The sequence below is a fragment of the Cygnus atratus genome, chromosome Z (genome assembly GCF_013377495.2).
Source record: "Cygnus atratus isolate AKBS03 ecotype Queensland, Australia chromosome Z, CAtr_DNAZoo_HiC_assembly, whole genome shotgun sequence".
NCBI classification, from domain to species: Eukaryota; Metazoa; Chordata; class Aves; order Anseriformes; family Anatidae; genus Cygnus; species Cygnus atratus.
Genome location: NC_066396.1, coordinates 57873483 through 57893638, shown reverse-complemented (window position 1 = coordinate 57893638; position 20156 = coordinate 57873483). Strand labels below are relative to the sequence as shown.

At 37.8% G+C, this 20156-nt stretch overlaps 2 long non-coding RNA genes across 2 annotated transcripts in view; one reads left to right on the top strand and one right to left on the bottom strand.

The window, feature by feature from the left end:
* Positions 1-20156, top strand: part of LOC126913646 (uncharacterized) — an 88699-nt gene that overhangs the window by 59969 nt on the left and 8574 nt on the right. The gene's annotated exons all lie outside the window — the stretch shown is intronic.
* The window catches only part of LOC126913645 (uncharacterized), a 47450-nt gene continuing 42546 nt past the window's right edge, over positions 15253-20156 (bottom strand). Inside the window, exon 4 of the long non-coding RNA XR_007709295.1 lies at positions 15253-16480. This is a non-coding gene — a long non-coding RNA (uncharacterized LOC126913645). The remainder of the gene's footprint in view (positions 16481-20156) is intronic.

Here is a 20156-nt window from a genome sequence, read left to right as displayed (position 1 = left end):
GATGATACAGAAATTTATTTCTAAGTGTACAAAACGTGTTCATTACACCTCTGGGCATGCTTTCAAAAATCCCAAAAGTAATTGATGATATCAGCCAAAAGGAATGCTTCCATATACTTCCTCCATAGAGCTTCTTACTGCAGCAAACATAAGAATACCAAAAGAAACAGCAATATGGCTGACAAGCCATAAAAGGTATGAAGAATGCAAGTATGACAGAATTTCACTACTGGCTGTTCACTTCTCGTATAATGAGAGGGGAAGATAAATCATCTCCATTTGCATCAGGGAATATTCCACACAGAATCACAGACAACATGACTGTTCCAATTCAGGGTATCTTTTAAATTCAAGGTATCAATTCAGGGTATCAATTCAACATTATGACGTCTTTTTATCTGAACTGTCCTTAAAGATTATTTTACTGTTAGGAAAAAAAAAAAAAAGAAAAAAAAAAAAAGGCTGATGGGTGATTCTTATAGTGATGCTTTCAATCCAATTTAAATGAAGAACACAGTATTAACGCCGTGGCCTTTGCAGTATTTTAAGACTGTCATCACATATCTCCCAACCTACATCTCTATAAGCTAAATGCCACCAAGTGATTCAACCTTTCCTGATAGATCAGGCTTCTAAACCCCTTGAGGGAAGAGCTATTCCCCCAGTTTGTCACAGTAGTTTTCAATTCCATCACATCTTTCTGCTTGCAGGAGAACGATTCCATCCTCATTCATCCTACTTGCAGCGTCTCCTAAATTAGTGACATCAACAAATTCATTAGGCACATTTTTCATTTAATTATCTTTTAGAACAGTTTGCAGATTTAGTTTGTATCTCCTGTGCTGGAATTCATTTATGTTTGTATAAATCCAGTGAGTTAAATGCCTTTGTTCTTTCAGAACAGAATTTGGAATACATTGATGAAAAAAGAACCAACTTCTGAGGAACAGTTAGGTGTAATAACTAGTCCTCTAAAAAGTATAATTTTACTTGGAATAAACATGGATGTTAGGTAAGCAACATATAGGTCTTACAATAAAATAATTTGCTAGATTTATACGTGTATATGCATATGTAAAACTCATTAAATTATTTTCTCAGAAAAATAAAAAATAATTCCACCTACAAAATATTTAAAGAATTCTGCCCATTCCCTAACTTTTAATATATTAGGAATGCCAACACTTAATCACCCTAACCCCATTGCTGCTCTTTCATGCCAGACACAGACACAGACACAGATTTCTAGGTTGGAAGAGACCTCAAGATCACCTAGTCCAACCTCCGACCTAACACTAAGTACTCCACTAAACCATATCGCTAAGCTCTACATCTAAACGTCTTTTAAAGACCTCCAGTGATGGTGACTCCACCACCTCCCTGGGCAGCCCGTTCCAATGCTTAATAACCCTTTCGGTAAAGAAGTACTTCCTAACATCCAACCTAAAACTCCCCTGTCGCAACTTTCGCCCATTCCCCCTCATCCTGTCACCAGGCACATGGGAGAACAGACCAACCCCCACCTCACTACAGCCTCCTTTAAGGTAACTGTAGAGAGTGATAAGGTCTCCCCTGAGCCTCCTCTTCTCCAGGCTGAACAAGCCCAGCTCCCTCAGCCGCTCCTCGTAAGACTTGTTCTCCAGACCCCTCACCAGCTTGGTCGCCCTTCTCTGGACTCGCTCGAGCACGTCCATGTCCTTCCTGTAGCAAGGGGCCCAAAACTGAACACAGTACTCAAGGTGCGGCCTCACCAGAGCCGAGTACAGGGGCACAATCACTTCCCTAGACCTGCTGGCCACACTGCTTCTTATACAGGCCAGGATGCTGTTGGCCTTCTTGGCCACCTGAGCACACTGCTGGCTCATATTCAGCCGACTATCAACCAATACTCCCAGGTCCTTCTCGGCCAGGCAGCTTTCCAGCCACTCATCTCCCAGCCTGTAGCTCTGCTTGGGGTTGTTGCGCCCCAGGTGCAGGACCCGGCACTTGGCCTTGTTGAACTTCATACAGTTGACCTCAGCCCATCGCTCCAGCCTATCCAGGTCCTCCTGCAGAGACTTCCTGCCCTCGAGCAGATCGACACACGCACTTAGCTTGGTGTCATCTGCAAACTTACTGAGGGTGCACTGGACGCCCTCATCCACATCATCGATAAAGATATTAAAGAGGACCGGCCCCAGTACCGAGCCCTGGGAGACACCACTTGTGACCAGCCTCCAACCAGATTTGACTCCATTCACCACAACTCTCTGGGCCCGGCTATCCAGCCAGTTTCTAACCCAGCGAAGCGTACGCCAGTCCAAGCCCCGAGCAGCCACTTTCTTGAGGAGAATGTTGTGGGGAACGGTGTCAAAAGCCTTACTGAGGTCAAGGTAAACCACATCCACAGCCCTTCCCTCATCCACCAAGCGCGTCACTTTGTCATAGAAGGAGATCAGGTTCGTCAAGCAGGACCTGCCTTTCATAAACCCATGCTGACTGGGCCTGATCGCCTGCTTGCCCTGCAAGTGCCGCGTGATGACCCTCAAGATAATCTGCTCCATGAGCTTTCCTGGCACTGAGGTCAAACTGACAGGCCTATAGTTCCCCGGGTCTGCCCTCCGGCCCTTCTTATAGATGGGCATCACATTGGCTAGCCGCCAGTCAACTGGGACCTCCCCCGATAGCCAGGACTGCCAATAAATGATGGAAAGCGGCTCGGCCAGCTCCTCCGCCAGTTCTTTCAGTACCCCCGGGTGCATCCCATCCGGCCCCATTGACTTGCGCACATCCAAGCTCCTTAGCAGGTCGCCAACCATTTCCTCATGAATAGCGAAGGCCAAACATTGTTATGTCTCTGTTCTTTAAACTAATTATTTAACTATTGTCTAGTCTAAGCACTGATATTATTTATAGTTGTATTACCTATAAAACCAGTTTTTTTTATTATTAAAGAAGTCTAATAATACTCCTGCTTTAGTTCAGCTATCACTTTGTCTAAATAAAGTCACAATTAAAAAAAAAAAAATCACTCATTAAGAGATCCATGCAATTTAGGTTGTTTATGGCAAACTTCAGTGTTTTCTTAATCACTGAAGATCCAAATTAAACAGGTTACTTCAAATATGGGAAGTTCCAGTATTAACTGAGCTTATTCAGTAAGTATTACCTACTGAGAAAAAAATAAGCTCACAGAGAAATATACAGCACTACCTACCCTCAGTTGGAGTATCTTGTAAAAGTTAATAATTCATTTTATACTTCATATTTAACGATAAAGGGTCTTAAAAATTAAGCCCCTCACTCAGGGAAAACAAAACCAAATCATTAAATGTATTCATGAGGACATGTGACAAAGTCAATAGAACCTAGCAACAGACAGGTACAAAATTTCCAAAAATGTATATGGAGAGAAATATATCAAATGAGATTTTTTTTGAAGAATCTCTACAGGTCAACAGAAACATTGTCTAAAGGACATTTGATGTTTTCAAGAATTCTCAAAGGACAGAGACAGACCATATATGATCTGTACAAGTCTTTAAAAATCTCTAGACCTGAGTGTTTTCCTGATGTGGTGATTGGAGTTAAACCCAAATTATGGATAGGAAAAGAGGGAAACAACAATATTAAGGATACAGCAATGCATTAGAACTAGTCAAACCAAAACTGAACAAAGTAATTTAAGAGATGAAAAGTATGACTAGTCTTCCATCCCAAGATAACTAACCTGCTAAAAAATAATTAGTATCATAATAGTGCTGTACCTGGGCTAAACTAGTGTATCATTATGGTATTTGACTGAACTGGTACTAAACTAGGGATTTCTAGCATGATCATAGAATAATCAAATGGTTTGGGTTGGAAGAGACCTTAAAGACCACCTATTCCAACCGCCATGCAAGGACACCTTCCACTAGACCAAGTTGCTCCAAGCCCCATCCAACCTGGCCTTGAACATTATCATGCTGCATTGCAAGTTGTGGTTATATGGTTACATTCTAAATCTGTGGGAGAACCATCATCAAAACTCTAATGAGTGTTTTTTGTTTTTAAATGCTAAATACTCCATTATTTCTAATTTACAGTTGGACTTGGTGATCTTAGAGGTCTTTTCCAAGCTAAATGATTCTATGATTCTATGATTTTTACCATTAAAAAAAAAAAAGTAACCTATGTGGCCTTCAGTATTTTCTATTTTTCATCCAAATACAAGGTCAGAGAAAGATATTTCACTGAAAATAGAAAAACAAGTCCTATCATACTAACTTGCTGCATTTGGTTCCCAGAAAACGTTAGCATCATGAAAAATAAACTACAGAAAAAAATATCCTTTATGCAGCTCTGTGTTAGAATACCAAGTACTAATGTTTTTACACAAAGGTTATTATAAAAATTCAACTCAGAGAAAAAGATAATTATGTTAACTTTTAATCATCAAACATTACCTTTTGACATTACTTTAGACTTAATGCCATTAGTATTCACATTCATTTCCATGTGTGGCTTATTTATGTTATTCATTGGCATTTCTTTAAAGAACTAGTGCCTAAAATATTATTCACCAATGCTGTTAAATTCTTTATATCCAAGCATTATTACAAACAGGACTAAGTAAGAGAAAAGAAAACATCCTTGTCTCAATCCCCTAAAAACTTTTGTTGTTTTTAAAGAAATTAAAGAGGTAGAGTGTGCACTTTAAAAAAAAAAAAAAAAGTATTTGCAAATTGTTCTATTTGTTCTATTTTACTAATGAAACAGAAAATGTGGAGGGGTGTTTGATTCACTCAGGACAATCAAACTAAATCTACATAGAGAACAAGAAAGCACACATGATGGAAATGCTGGGTTTTGTTTTTTTAAGGGTTTTGTTTGTTTGTTTGTTTTTTCCACATGGAGGCAATGTTTCTGAGCTCTTTTGGGTTGCATCTGTACTTTACTTCAGCAGGACTATCCCAAAGTGTAACAGTCAACTGTGATTCTGTATACCTCATCACCACATGCCCTTCGGCATACAACCCACTTCTGACTTATCTGTCACACACTCCTGTGTAATCCCTGCAACATATTCTGTAAAACAAAACAAATGAATAAACAAACAAACAAACAAACAAAAAAGTCTAATAAAGTCCTTAGTTCTTGCTCTGAGCTCACAGCAATACATTAATCCATGTAGCATTTGTGGAAGAGCTTGGCTTGGGCCTCAGTTCCTGGTTCCCTGCCATCTATTTCTCCTACATAATAAGGCAAAGTACAGCCAAGTTAAACAATGAAGACTCACATGAGATCTTCAAGTGGTAGGTACCAAGGTACAGGCTTGACACCAGCATCCCAATGCCATAATGGTATCCACAGTTTGGTGCAATCTGCACAGCCTACACAGGTAAGCTCTTCTACCAGAAACACACACAACAACACAGCCCAGTGCATCACTTATGTATAACGCAGCAGTGACTCTGGCTTCTAAGACAGAAGGATATGGAAACCATAAATTATAGCTGTAAAATAAAGGTACCAAGGAATGGTCTCTGGTCACTAAGACCCACTAATGTGGAACAGACCATATATATTCTAGTGAACTTTCTCTCACTCAAAACAAATATCTTAGTTGGAACACAACCTAGAATAAACATACCACAGTCTTTGTACTCAGACACACCTCTCTTCAGCACCACATGTCAATCTCCCCTCAATTTCTCTCAAAAAGCCACACATCAGTTTACCCCACATCTATTTAGTAATCTGTCCCATGCCAAGTCCCATCAAGATTTGTCACGTCTGTTGGGTACATAGTGCCAAATGCTGCCTTGCAGCTGCTGCCACTGTATGTCAAAAAATTAACTTTGTCAAGGCGTTGTTGCTGCCACTTCTGCTGAGTAGATGCCTTGTCTTCTCAGGCCTCCTTAGCTAGCCTCTCTAATAGGAAGAAAACCTCCCTTTGTAGTCCGGAGAGGACACATTACTGTGTGACATGGATGATTTCTAGAAGAAGTTTTCCCAAGCTGATGCTGGCATTTATGTAAAAGTGGACAAGGGAGACTTGTTTGACAACCTGTTAATAGTGTCTTCCTCTCGTAAGTCACACTTCATAGTGCTGGCTATTCCAAACCCCCTTACATTGTGAGTAAAGAACCTAATTTTCACTCATCAGTTGAGGCTTCCAGGCCAAAATGTGTCACTAGAGTAACATGACATTAGTGATAAAAGCAGAATCAAGGACAGGCCCTCTGTCAGGTCCTATGACCACACATCCAGCACTGTCATGGTACCTTGGAGGAGGGATATCTTAAAATCACGCTCCATGAAGGAGTCAGGGAAGGTCTCCCAGCTGAGTATCCCAAGCACTTCAGAACAGGGCAAGCATATGTGTTCAGCTGCTCAAAAATGACAGTTGCGGCAGACGTTTTTATTTTTAATCATACATCAGCACTGTATATAGCCTGCATATGCTTTAGTGCGTGGAAGTGTCTGATCATTGGTCTTGGCAGAGGTAGCAAGTCAATCTTGGCATAGGTGGTGAGGGATGAATGGTGAGCTGGCCAGAGCTGAAACCCCTTTATTTGTCAACCAATTTATTGCAGACTACAAAGAAAGTGGTCACATCCTGGCCTCCCTAATACCAAGACTGTTTTTTGCTGTCCAACTGTGAAAAATCAGAAGATTACTTCACAGCACTTCCTAAGAGTGAGGTTTGCATGATGCCAAAGGTGCATCTGGAATGGCCTGGGGTATGGCACAAAGCCGTCTGGGATGATATTAAAGCTCTGTGCCAGAAGGAGTGTGCCAAAGCAGAACAGCCTCAGCTATTCTAGCAATTGAGACTATTTTGATGGCCAAATCATACCCAGGAGGACACTGGAGACGTCTTTGTTTGGCACAAGCCATATTCATGCCAAGAAGCATTCTGATTATTTAATACCACAGATGAAAGTGTGCCAGTGCCAGAGAACAGTGATGGCACATTGTCATCTGTATAGATGCAACCGTAATACACAAATAATTTAGGCCTACACCCACATGTCTTTTCCCATTTCCTCTTGTAATCTCAAAGTCCTGATGTACCAGATGTCATATCCAGATTCAAATTTCTTTGTTTTATTTCACACAAAGATTTCAGAGGTTTTGCAGTTAACATTTATCTAATTACACTACTAGCCTACTGTTTCTGTTTCTCACAGCTTTTGTATATTTTTTTTTTCTGCTGGAAGAGGCTGTGAGTTCGCAAGTTTCATTCTGATCCAATGATACATTCTGATTTAGGAGTTAAAATTTATATTTTTATTCTCAATGTAAGAATGGATTTCTAAAATTGAAGATGCAAATATATCTTTCTGTCCACTTCTGTTTGTTTTGTTTTTGTTTTTGTTTTTGTTTGTTTGGTTGGTTTTTTTTTGAAAGAGAAGGTGTCAAAGGTACAGATGGAAGGACATGGTAATTGATTATCTTTGTAAACCAAAGTAATGGCCTACACTTTGCCCCTCTAATGCAAATTATTTGCTTAGAAGTGGAGGGGAACTCTAAGTCATCAAACCCACTGCTTTGCAATTACAAAACACTGCATGATATGTAATTCATAAACCGATCAGGTTTCACCAGAAAGATCACTTGATGCTTGCTTCTGGTATTGCTCACAATCAGAAACCTTCTATTTAATTCTATCTCCTATGGTTAGAAACTGTTCTCTAAGATTAATTCATGGCCAGTTTATACTATGTGCTGTTATATCAGAAATTCCAAGGTTTAAAATTATAAAAAGTTAGCACTTATTAATAACTTTAGGGTTTTTCCCTCCCAAAAAAGCTCCAAAGGAACCTGTACAGTCTGTTTGCACGCTGATTTACATACCACTCAGGTCAACAAAGTTACAAAGACTGTTTTTTGAAAGGCTTTCAGCCCCATTCCCATTAATGACACCTGAAGACAGACCAATTCTGTTCAGTATCTACCATTAATTTACTTAAAGCGTGGCTTAGAGATATTCTTCAACAAAACACATTGAAAACTTTAGTGCCTCTATGTTAAAGTAAATTAATATTCTGGATTCGTATAACACAAAGGTTAACAAAAAGTTCAAAGTGAATAGTGACATAGCTCTGAAACTGTAAATAACAGCCAGACTTTTGAGATTAGTGACTGTGAATAAATCAATGGTAGATTAAAATACCAAAGGTCTTATTCTAAGCAGCAGAAAATAATGTTTTACTGCCACTTGAATGCGTACCAATCTTTTCTTTTGTATGTACTCATTAGATTTGAGATCTTTTTATTACTGTAAAAGAGCTGTTTCAGTCACTTTTAGAAGTGCCTAATATACATACACAGCTGATAAACCATAATGAGTTTTGTTTCTGAAACCATTACAGTCTACAGAGTAGATATGTATTTTCAAAAAAAAAAAAAAAAAGAAAGAAAGAAAGAAAGAAACAGAGGGGTGGGACTAAATCCTTATTAAACCAGCTGACAGAAAATCTGCAGATAATATCATATCAGTAAATAATTCCCTAAAAATATTTGCTCTCTTTTTCCAATGCTTTCCAAATGAAAGAAAACTCAGAAATAAGAAATCACGCATACAGTATGCAATGCAAAAACAAAACAGCCCATTATTTAAAGGGGTTGCATTGTTTTGCTTTGGTTTTAAGTTCCTAGACTGAATTGTAAGGTAAGAATGACATTTCCATGTTGTGTTTAATCTTTTTACTTTTTTCAACTCTTACACATTCAGAGTTGTACCAGGCTTCCTTCAAAAGGAAACACACATGCCGAAAGGCATGGCTCAGGTCTTTGCAACTCAGAATAGTAAGAATATGCAACATATGTGGGACAAAACTAACTACAGAATTGTTATGCAATAAAAAAAGAGAGGAGTAACTCCTCTAGGCCTAAGAGCTGTCATTCTCATGCTTCTAGAGAATAACATCGAAAGCTGATATGCACAAATTGAAACCACAGTCCTACTAGACTTCTGACTTAACAATTTTGGCTTATTCTCAGGTAAGAAAAAGACCTACCTCCTTTTTTATGCACTTCCTAATCATGGAATCACAGAATCATCTAGGTTGGAAGAGACCTCCAAGATCACCGAGTCCAACCTCTGACCTAACACTAACAAGTCCTCCACTAAACCATATCACTAAGCTCTAAATCTAAACATCTAAAATCTAAAGACCTCCAGGGATGGTGACTCGACCACTTCCCTGGGCAGCCCATTCCAATGCCTAACAACCCTTTCAGTAAAGAAGTTCTTCCTAATATCCAACCTAAACCTCCCCTGGCGCAACTTTAGCCCATTCCCCCTCATCCTGTCACCAGGCATGTGGGAGAAGAGACCAACCCCTACCTCGCTACATTACTTTCCATATGGTCTCCAGAGGGGAGAGCCTTCTAACACATACAACACTTTCTCTAGGGTTCAAAGAATGAACCTCCTAGACTTGAGAGAATTCTGCATGAGGATTGAGGCAAAGGCTCTTCCATTCTATTCAAACACATCAGAATTGTTAGCAGAAGTATGTAGCAAGACTTTTAGTAGTAGAGAGAATCATAGACTGGCTCAGGTTGGAAGGAACCTTAAAGATCATCTTGTTCCAACACCACTGGGTTGGGCAGTGATCCCATGGGCAGGGACACCACCCTGGTTGGATGAGGCCCTGGGCAACCGGATCTTTGAAAGCTACTGATTGCCCTGTTTTATATATTCTTAATTTACTTTTATAAGTGTCCTGAAAATTCTGATAAGAATTTTTGTCAATGATTATTTAAGCAAACTCATCAACATAAATACATTAATTCTTCTTAAATATCTTTCTAGAAAAGTGCACAAGTTTGCTGAAAGATCGAAGAATTGTTAGTTATATGTGAGACCTGTCAAATTGGCTGAGTTTACATTTTTGTCATACAACATATGTAAAGATAACTACAGGAGAACATTCATTTATATAATTATTTTTATCAAAGTTTAGCTTTATCTTTAACATCAGTTGCTTCCAAAAATTTAATCATTCTGCAGATTATCAGAGTTGACCATAAACTTCCAACAGATTTAAGAAAGTTCTATTACTTTGTTTAATAACTTATTACGCAGTGTCTGTAGTTTCTTGGTACTAGCTGTTTATAATATTGCCCTTGGTATTTTATTCTGCGTAACACAAGGATAGAACTAAGGAATTCAATCTTTTTGTTGTCTGACATCCTTAATTTAAACTTGCGTGGCCTTTTTCCAAGCCCTTGGAAAAACTGCCTATTACAATTTCAGAACCTGTATCCTGTACATCCTGGAGGTACCTTTGTAATCGTTGTTTCTCAGAGAAATGCATGTGTACTTCTGGAACATATAGCTATATGTGTGTGTGTATAATACTTCTACACATAAACACACACAGTTCCTCAAGTCCTTGTATTAATTTCATTGTGCTCTGTTATTTTTCCACATTTCTATAACCCTTTCATTATATTAGAGCACATGGCAAAACGTGAAAAATTCCAAATGCAGGTTCATGAAACTAGTGTTCCCTTTGTTATATTTTATAGTGCTATTTAAGCAACCTAGACTTTTGTTTGCTTTTTACTGTTATTTGATGAAATAATCTACTATCGCCCTCAGATTTTCCTCCAGTTTAACCTGTGTACAACACAGAGTCCACATTCTCACTTTTTCCTTTTCCTTATCCACAGCTCTGTGTAGTTTTTCTTTCCTTAAATTGCATAAACTTCTTAACCTACCGACATACATAAACACAGGGACCTGTATTGCCATCTTGGACTACACTGAGTCATTCCAGCACATCCATCCATTGTCACCTACACTTCATTCTTATTTGTTTACAGGCACAGACAGTACTGGAAGAAAGATGAAAGTTTAAAAACTTGTCCTATGATAAACGGAAAAGTATCTCCAGATAAAAAGCTTCCAATTTCATTGGAAATTTGAGTTAAATTTGAGATCCACCTTGCTTGTTTTCCTAACATACCTTCTTACCATACATACACATGGCAAAAATCTCAGCAACTTTTTTCAGTATCAGCACCTTCCATGGCAGTATTTGCCATTTCTTTCTTAATACATACCAACTTGTAATATCCCAAGAACAGTTCACAGTGAAAAACACAGGGAATTGCAACAACGTACAAGGTATGACATGACCCATCCCATAAATTTCAGTAACTACTGGTAACAGTCAAAGCAGTTTCAAGATCCAGACAATTTTATATTTGGTTTTGTGCCTCTGCATATTTTCCCACCTTGTGGTCCACTGTCTTTGGGGTCACCAGTCCATTTTCTTTGAAGCAACACCACAGCAAAGCTATCCCCTCCACTGGTATTCCCACAGAAATTCCTAGGTTATCCAGAAGAGTATATATATCCTACTGTTTACATGGACTGTTCTTCTTAACACAGAATGTTTTCTAAGCAGAAGGTTTGTTATAGTGAGGCAGCAACAAGGCCCTTCATAAATGGTTTTCATAAACCCACAAGTCTGATGCAGTGCCTATATTTATAACTATTACTTCCATGCATGCTACCAGACAGTACTGCCATGAGGATGCATCTGAAAGTGGACCTTACTGTACCAGAGAGCTAGAATTAATATTGAGTCAGAAAGGATCATTTCAGTTACAACAAAGCCCCATGTCTAGAAATAATAGACACAAACACTAGTACAAATGTATTCATTATTTTCTCTCACATCCTTCAAAGGGAAAACGTAAGATAATAAGAACTGTATCCTACTCAATTTAATCATTGAGTTTTGTCTGAAAAGCATGAAAGATAACATGAAAGATAAACATGCATCCCTCATATGACTGTGAGAAAACATAAATCTCCATAAGATACCTTAAGTAAACTTCAGTTTTCAGTGACTGACTGATATGAAGACACAAATACACATTACATAAAACCATAAAAGTCAGTTAAAAATTAGTTGTCTTATTAAACTAATGCAACCTTAAATGTTCCTTTCATATTTTAGATATTGGTCACTATTCAAAAAATAGAACAGAGCTCAGAATACTCTTGCTGCAGTTTACAACAAGAGGTGGAAGAAAGATAGAGACACTTCTATTTCCATTTCTTTCACTTCCAAAATAGTTTTTAGTAACTAAGATGTGTATTTTGCTGAAATAGTACTACCGTTTTCCTCATCTATGAATACAATCCCTTTTTTGAACCTCTTACTCTAGTACATAGTACTGTCTCAAATCCTTTCACATATTTCATAAAATCATAAAATTCTTTGGGATGGAAGGCACCTTAAAGGTCATATGATTCCAGACATCCTGCCATACATAGGGACACCTCCCACTAGACCAGGTTGCTCAAAGCCCCGTCCAAACTGGCCTTGAACACTGCCAGGTATGGGGCATCCACAACCTCTCTGGGCAACCTGTTCCTTAGCATCCTCTGTGTGAAGAATTTATTCCTAATGTCTAATCTAAACCCACCCTCTTTTAGTTTAAATTGATTACTCCCTTGTAATTACTCCCTGACAAAAAGTCCCTCCCCAGCTTTCCTGTTGGCCCCCTTTAGGTAGTGAAAGGCCACTATAAGGTCACCCTGGAACCTTCTCTTCTCCAGGCTGAACAACCCCAGCTCTCTCAGCCTCTCTTCATAAGAAAGGTGCTCCAGCCCTTTGATCATCTACATGGCCCTCTTTTGGACTCACTCTAATAGATCCATGTCCTTCTTCTGCTGGGGGCTCCAGAGCTGAATGCAGTAATCTTTTAATTAATTTTAAAATAAATACTATATCTGAAAAAAGAGTCCAATTTGCACACTGTATATCAGACAAACTATCTAAACATCCATTTGCAAGTGTTATTCTTGTAAGCACCAATGAAGATGCAAAACTTACCTGCATTTTTACAGCTATGCTCCTAGTCTCACTTTTTAAATTAAATGTTCTGTTAATAGTGAGGAAAAGCTGCAACTGCACCAGCTACACACAGTGGTCAATCCACAGGTTTTTTTTTTCCTCCTCTCCTCTCTTATAAAATAAGCAGTTTTGTTTCTGTAACTGAAATCTGTATCTTTAACTTTCCTGTTGAATTTAAGGTTCTCTTCGGTGGATTGATAGAGAAGGTTTTCTGAGGTTTGGGGTGAGTATCTACCGTGTTTGTTCAAGTAAGGAATTGATAGCAGCGGTTAGAATGCCAGACATAGCACTAGCAGATGCTACACAAGCTTCCCTGCAGAGCTCTGCCAATGCATTTCAGTCCTGACCTGTAACACCCCTGCTATTCTTGATCTGGACCTCTCCTGAGCACAGACTGACAGAAGTTGTCTGGTATTGTTGCTCCGTGATTTGGACAGATAGCCACTAAGGACTAAACAGCTACCCCAAAACTCATTTTCACTTGTTTGCTAAGCCAGTTTTATGATCAGATATAAAGTTAATAGCCATTGTCATGAGTCACTAAATATGAAATTGTTTTTCAGCATCTGGACAGAGTGTTTAAATGGTAAAAACAAATGACTTAAAGGTTATTCACACTTTAAAAAAAAAAAGGGGGGAGAGGAGGGGAAGGGAAAGGGGAAGGGGAAGGGGAAGGGGAAGGGGAAGGGGAAGGGGAAGGGGAAGGGGAAGGGGAAGGGGAAGGGGAAGGGGAAGGGGAAGGGGAAGGGGAAGGGGAAGGGGAAGGGGAAGGGGAAGGGGAAGGGGAAGGGGAAGGGGAAGGGAATTAAGACATACAGAAGTGATATTCTTTCCAACAGCTATATGGGATCATTAAATTCTGCATACAGAATTCCCATGGAGAGTTTCAGCCTGTGCCCACATCTGACCCATCCCAAGGAGTCACTGGTGCTGATTTACTTAATGACAGTTTAAAAGATTATTTCCCAGTGCCAGTAAAAATAAACTTTTGAAGTGCTAGGAACTATTCATAAAGGATATTTAAGGTCAAAGCATTACTGAAGAAGGATGCTGTCAGGAGTGGTATAGCATGAAGTGAGCCAAGCAATTCCTGTCCATTGTCTGTAAGCCTGTGGAATACATCAGGGAGAGCACAGAAAATATATAGAAACAAAGCAAAGGACAGCAGATCTTCACTAATATAACATGGAATAAGTGTCTTATAAATTATGGAAAACAATGCTCACAGAAAAGGAATTTTAATAGTTTTATTTAAAGAGAATGAATGTGTTTCTGCAGTTAAAATATTATCGCAGTTCCCCTAGTTTCAGGCAGAGACAAATTCAGACAGACTTGTAGTGTTCTTTTTCTATTTTGATTACAATTCTTGTCACAAAAAGCATGTGAACATTTAAATATTTAATAAAAATCTCTGAAATCTATAAATATAGCCCTTCATATTTATGATATCTGTTGATGTATAGGAAGACAGTAGATTACTGCCAGCCAGTTAAAACAAGTCATACTGCAAAAGCCCATAAAGGAAGTCATGGTGGGTTGATCTTGGCTGGCCATCACACAACCACCCAGCTGCTCTCTCATTCCCCCTCCTCAACAGGATGGTGGGAGAAAAAAAAGATCAAAAAGCTTGTGGGTTTAGATAAAGACTGGGAGATCTCTTACCAGTTACCACCACAGGCAAAACAGATATAACTTGGGGAAAAGTAATTTATTGTATTGCCAGTTGAAACAGAGTTGGACTGTGAGAAACAAAGGAAAAAAAAAAAAAAAAAAAAAAAGACTCACCCAGCCCAAACTTCTTCTTTTTCACTACCAAAACCAAAGCCACCTACACCCAATACAGAGGTCAAAAAGCTATGAAAATAAAATTTCCTATGACTTCACTCTAAATAACAACGAGTACAACAAAAAAGGGTAGTTTATTCATCCTTCCTTCTGGGAGCTCATGCACCAACATGCACAATTAAAGCCCATCTGTATGACATTCTTTACATATAGTAATGAAAAAGGGACTATAAGCCTGTTTAGCTTTTGGGATTACCTCTTAGCTTAACCTTTAAAGTTTTCTGCATTTTTCCCAGCCTTCTTTGTTTTCAGGTATTTACTCCATTTTAACTTTAATCCTTTTATATCTTCCCCATCATCTTTGCAATCCATACAGCAGGAACATCAATTTGTATCCAAAATTTCACCTTTCAAAATCTCTCTTTTTAAAGGAGGATAACAAAGATGCCAAAAGTTGCAAAGAAAAAGAATTAGTTAGCCATGTGTATTAACCATTACACCGCAAAAAATGAAAGCCACTACTGTTCAAGGAACATTTATTGCATAAGGAGTATCTACTTCATGTACAACACCTTACCACATTTACTATATCAATTTGCATTGCCTCAAGGTGACAGTTTCTGTCTTGAGAAGTATATCCATTTCAACTTGAACTCTTTACAAACAGCAAAGTGGATTGGAACTGTAAACTAGCAGTTTCTCTGAATTTTATGTCAGGAAGTTTATGTTCATGGTAAGAACAGTAAAGAGCCTCATTTCCATCAAATACATGAGAGAGAGAAGAATTAGGTACTATACAGCACACTACATATGTAAAATCAATAATGGGAATATACAATTTACCACCTATTCCTGACATCTCCTAACCCAAAGAAAACGCTAAAGTACAAATTTTCCATATAAGAGAATTGACCTTATATTTTACTGTTTGCCACAAAAGTTTATTACAAATATTATCTTACTGAATTAATTATAATGTTGACATTACCCTTTAAGATGATACAAGAAATTATTAACTCTTCATTGGAATTCCGTTCTATATACTTTAAAGTTGGAAAGAGTTTATTGCAATCATTACTTGAGACAAGTGTCCTGTAAGACATATGTGGTTTTTGTTGTTGTTGTTTTAACTTAGGACATTCTGAACCATAAACTCAGCCATTCACAAGACTACAAATAATTAGAAAATCATTGGTTGGATAGCTGACAAAAGAATATATTTCTCTGTCTAGCAGAAGCAGACGCACATGTTTAGCTTTGAATATATATCTTAATTCTAAATTTTTATTTCTTTCTGCTAATTTTCATTATTTATCTAGAATGAAGTGTGCTTCATTTTCTGTGTACATAATAATACAATCCAATACTGTATCCCACTCACTAAAAAGCTAGATTCATGTAAACTCTGGTTTTAAACTACCTCGGAAAGCAAAACTGTTGCTTCACGATCACAGTTCTCTAGTGAAAAAGAATTTCTTAACAGCTCTGTGATACAGCATCCCCGAAACTGGTTTTGTTCTCTTTTTATAATTTAGTTTCAAAGGTACAAAGGGATGTCTGATACCTAATGCTGAAATCTTACTTGTATTTTTACTGAAAAAGAAGGCAAAACTCATGAGAACAAGAAGCATGCAGTTTATTAAAGTCAAAACATTAAGAAAAGTTACCTTCTAGCACCTCTGAAAAGTAAGTAAATAAGTGTTTGCTTTCAAAGTTGAATTCTAGCCTTTATAAGATGTGCTGTAGAAAATCACGGAGATGGATCATCCAGACAAACAGTACAGAATGGGTACAGCTTGAGAAACAGCCATGAAAAATGTCCTGCATGCCCAAATTCTGTTCTAGGAAGAGAGAGAGATTGTTATTTTGAGAACCTGGACTTTGGTGAAAGTATATAAACATGAAGAAAACATCTTGAATAACATCACAGAATGCAGGTGGTTAGGTCTTTAAGGTGTACGGTGGTTACTAAACAATATAATGGTAATATGGATATAAATTTAAAGAAACAATGGGAACTAATCTACGATAGTTTAACCTACAATAAGAATTTAATAAAAATGATGAAAATGGCATATCAAAACAGATTACTGATCATAGTTCTGCTGTTTAGTAGCCATCTGCAAGCTTACATTGAATGCTTACATGGCTCAACCTGCTACGTAACACCACTCAAACATTTAAATGAAAAAGAAAAAGAAAAAAACACCCTCACTTTTGGTAAAGCAGATAGATCTCTCAGAATTCTGATATCAAAGAACTAAAAGGCCAAATGAATTGACTATACTATTCAGCAATGTTCAATCAAACTAAACAGCAAAACGAAAAAACCTCTGAAGACCTCCATCTTCCAAAGTAAAACAGAAAACCCACATACAACAGGATCCATATAAGTCACAGGTAGGATACTGCAAGCAGTGCCTACAGCCAAGCAGAATGACAAACATTTTAACATTTGTAACTTTAACTCCTAGCATCAAGCCTTCCCTGGATTTTAGTCTTATGTGGATGATTTACAGGGATTATTTAGTCAGTCTAACAGTAGTGTAAGAAAATGTTGATTTAACACAGAAAGAACATTATCTAGAGGCATTAGCAAGGAAAGCCCAAATATGACCTTACCCATTTTACTTCCATACACACTCATTTGAAACACAAATTATTTGATTAGCTTTATTATCTCATAATGAAACATAACTACTTACAAGTTTACTAGACACTGCCAACTTTTTATGGATAACCTTTGTCCCAAGATTTTTTCACATTTAGAAAACCCCTATGGCAGAAATTGAAGTCTTGGCGTTAATTTCTAGGAAATACTAGAAAAATGCACTTTAAAGATGTGCACTTGTATTTTCAGTCAAATTGTGTATTGCTGCTGACTTAAATGTAGAGATAACAAAGCAACAGATGAAGGTAATTGGTTAAAGTAATATATCTCAAAAGACAAATAGCAAACACTGCATTGCTTATTCTATTTCAGAGAGGATTTGTCTTGAAAATCACCTTCCTTTTTCCTTAGTCAGGTTGCTGGTGCAGCTGGAAACTCAGATGAAAAATTAGCTAACAAACAGTCCCCGAGACACATTTGTTCAAAACCTGCTTCATCTTCAATGGACACCTGAGGAGAAACTAGTTAAAAGCTTGACAGATTCAACACATGGCAAAACATCTTTTGTTGGCAGTGCTTTAAATTGCTATGAGGGAAGGTGTATCAGTGAATCATAGGTCAACAGAGGGGGAAAAAAAAAAGGCACTATTAGCTCCATGTTAGGAAAAAAAAAAAAAAGTGTCAGAATTCTCAGAAGTTTAGAAAACCATTAAATTTGCAAAATTTATTCAAAAAGAAACAAAAAAAAAATAGCAAATCTTAAGTAGAAACATAAATACCCTAGAAGTGATTTTCTGTGTAGTTATAGTTTCATATTAGATAAAAGAACAGAATCTCCAGGTCATTCTCTCTGACCTTCAGAAGGGTCAAATTTGGAACAGCATTCCAGAACAGTTATCCAACAGATGCATGAGGGTAAATAAGCCTATTTTTAAAATACAGTTTGATGAACAGGGTTATATGATGTGCATGGATGTGATAGCAAAAGTCTGTACTTGATGACCCAGAGAGTACTTTTCAGTCCTGTTTCCTATGTCCCACCGACATATCAATGCAAGAAACATCCAGGTCTTCACAAATAGAGTGGATAGAATTTAACAAAATATGGACCAAAGAACATAAGCCTTCACAAGACCATCAGAACTGAGAAGGAATCAAGTGTGATTGGACCACTGCAATTCTGATATTCTGAAAGCTAATTCAGATTGTTCTGTGGGAAGAACCCATCTCCACATTCTGGTTCAATAACTCCTTTCCTATGGTTAAAGATACTCACTGAGTTCATTATCAGTTTCCTTTCTCTGTAGGTAGGAAGCAATAGGAAAATCTGCATAGGTAGGTAAAACTGAATAGAAACGTAAAGGAACTATTTACCCTACTTTGACTGGTCTCACAATGAATTTACCTATGCAGTTGGGGTGTGGGGTGGAGACTTACTTAATTTTCATTACAATCTGAAATTATTACTTTTCTTACTGTACTGCAGCAAGTCCACAAACTTGCTTGCATCTCTTTTTACTCACAAATGATACACCCTTATGCCTGCAGACAATCCATCACATTTTTGGTTCTCAAGAGTAAAAAACTCCAAAGTATGTTTTAAAGCTCTTTTCGAGAGACAGTTGGACTTATTCTCTTTTTAAGTTCTTTTTTATTTCCTTCTTGTCAAGGTTTTCCAACTTTCCTGAACATTGATGCACAAGAATCCAAGCATTTGGCCAGGTAAAAAAGCTGCAGGAAAAGTATGTGGGATTCTACAGCCACAGGACAGGCATGCATATACACACAGTTACACAGCTGGTATGCCTTCAGTCCAGACAGAAAAATTGATGGACAGCAACCACACCGTCACCACAATGCCTTCGGAATGTACCTTCAGTGAAAATTTTTTGAGCTTGGATTTCTTTCTAAGAGATCCAGGCCTGGCTGCAGTGCAGTAACATGGCACCTTTCTCTACAAAAACAGTCCAAAGCCAGAGAGATATTGTGGAGCTGTGCTGGGAATGTGTTACAGTCAATCTCTGTGTCAGAGAATTAGGAGGTGAGGTGTAAAATAGTAAGCCTCACAGTCACAGCATGGGAACTTTACAAGTTTTTCTTCTGGAAGGAGAAAAAATTAATGGTTATGAGTACCTTTCCTTTCTGGAGGCAAGTCTGAACAATAAAGCCTGTTCTCATATGTCTAATTCCAATCTCACACTAGAGAGAAAACCGTAACAAATATTTTCAGTGAGGCTATGAAGACTGTATGCCTGAACAAGACAGACTCCCTCTAAAAAGGCATGACACAGTAGGCATGAGGTAATATTGGCTCTGTTCCAGGTTCCACTTTTAACACAGAGCACATTCAACTCATTTATAATAGCACCACATTAAATTGTCCTGTAAGAAGTTTGCAATGGGTATTTTAATACAAAAGCAGGTTTAGTAAAGGAACCTACACGTCAAAAATATTTATTTGCCTCTCCTCATTAATCATAATGCAGTTTAGATGCTCTGATCATAGGCATTCCTAATAAAAACATTAGCAATCAGGCGAATGATCCGATTGTTTTAATAAGTTTTGTAATAGTTACACTTTTTCAAATAAAATGGATATGTGTTCAGTAAAAAAGGCCACTTTCTTTCCCCCATATGATCCTGTTAAGGACCTAAAATACTGCGACTTTATACCAATCTTCACAATCTTAAGTCATTAATAATTTCAAAGGACAAATATGTTAAATTCTTCTACATTAATCATGATGGAATTTCTATGGAATGATTCACCATATTTTTTTAATCCATTTACTATTACCAGCTTTCTAACAAGCACAGATCATCTCACTTCTATAACATCTTACCTAAGGGCCTTAATATTGTCAGCTAATTCTAAAAACCTCATAATAATTTGGCACAGGTTATTT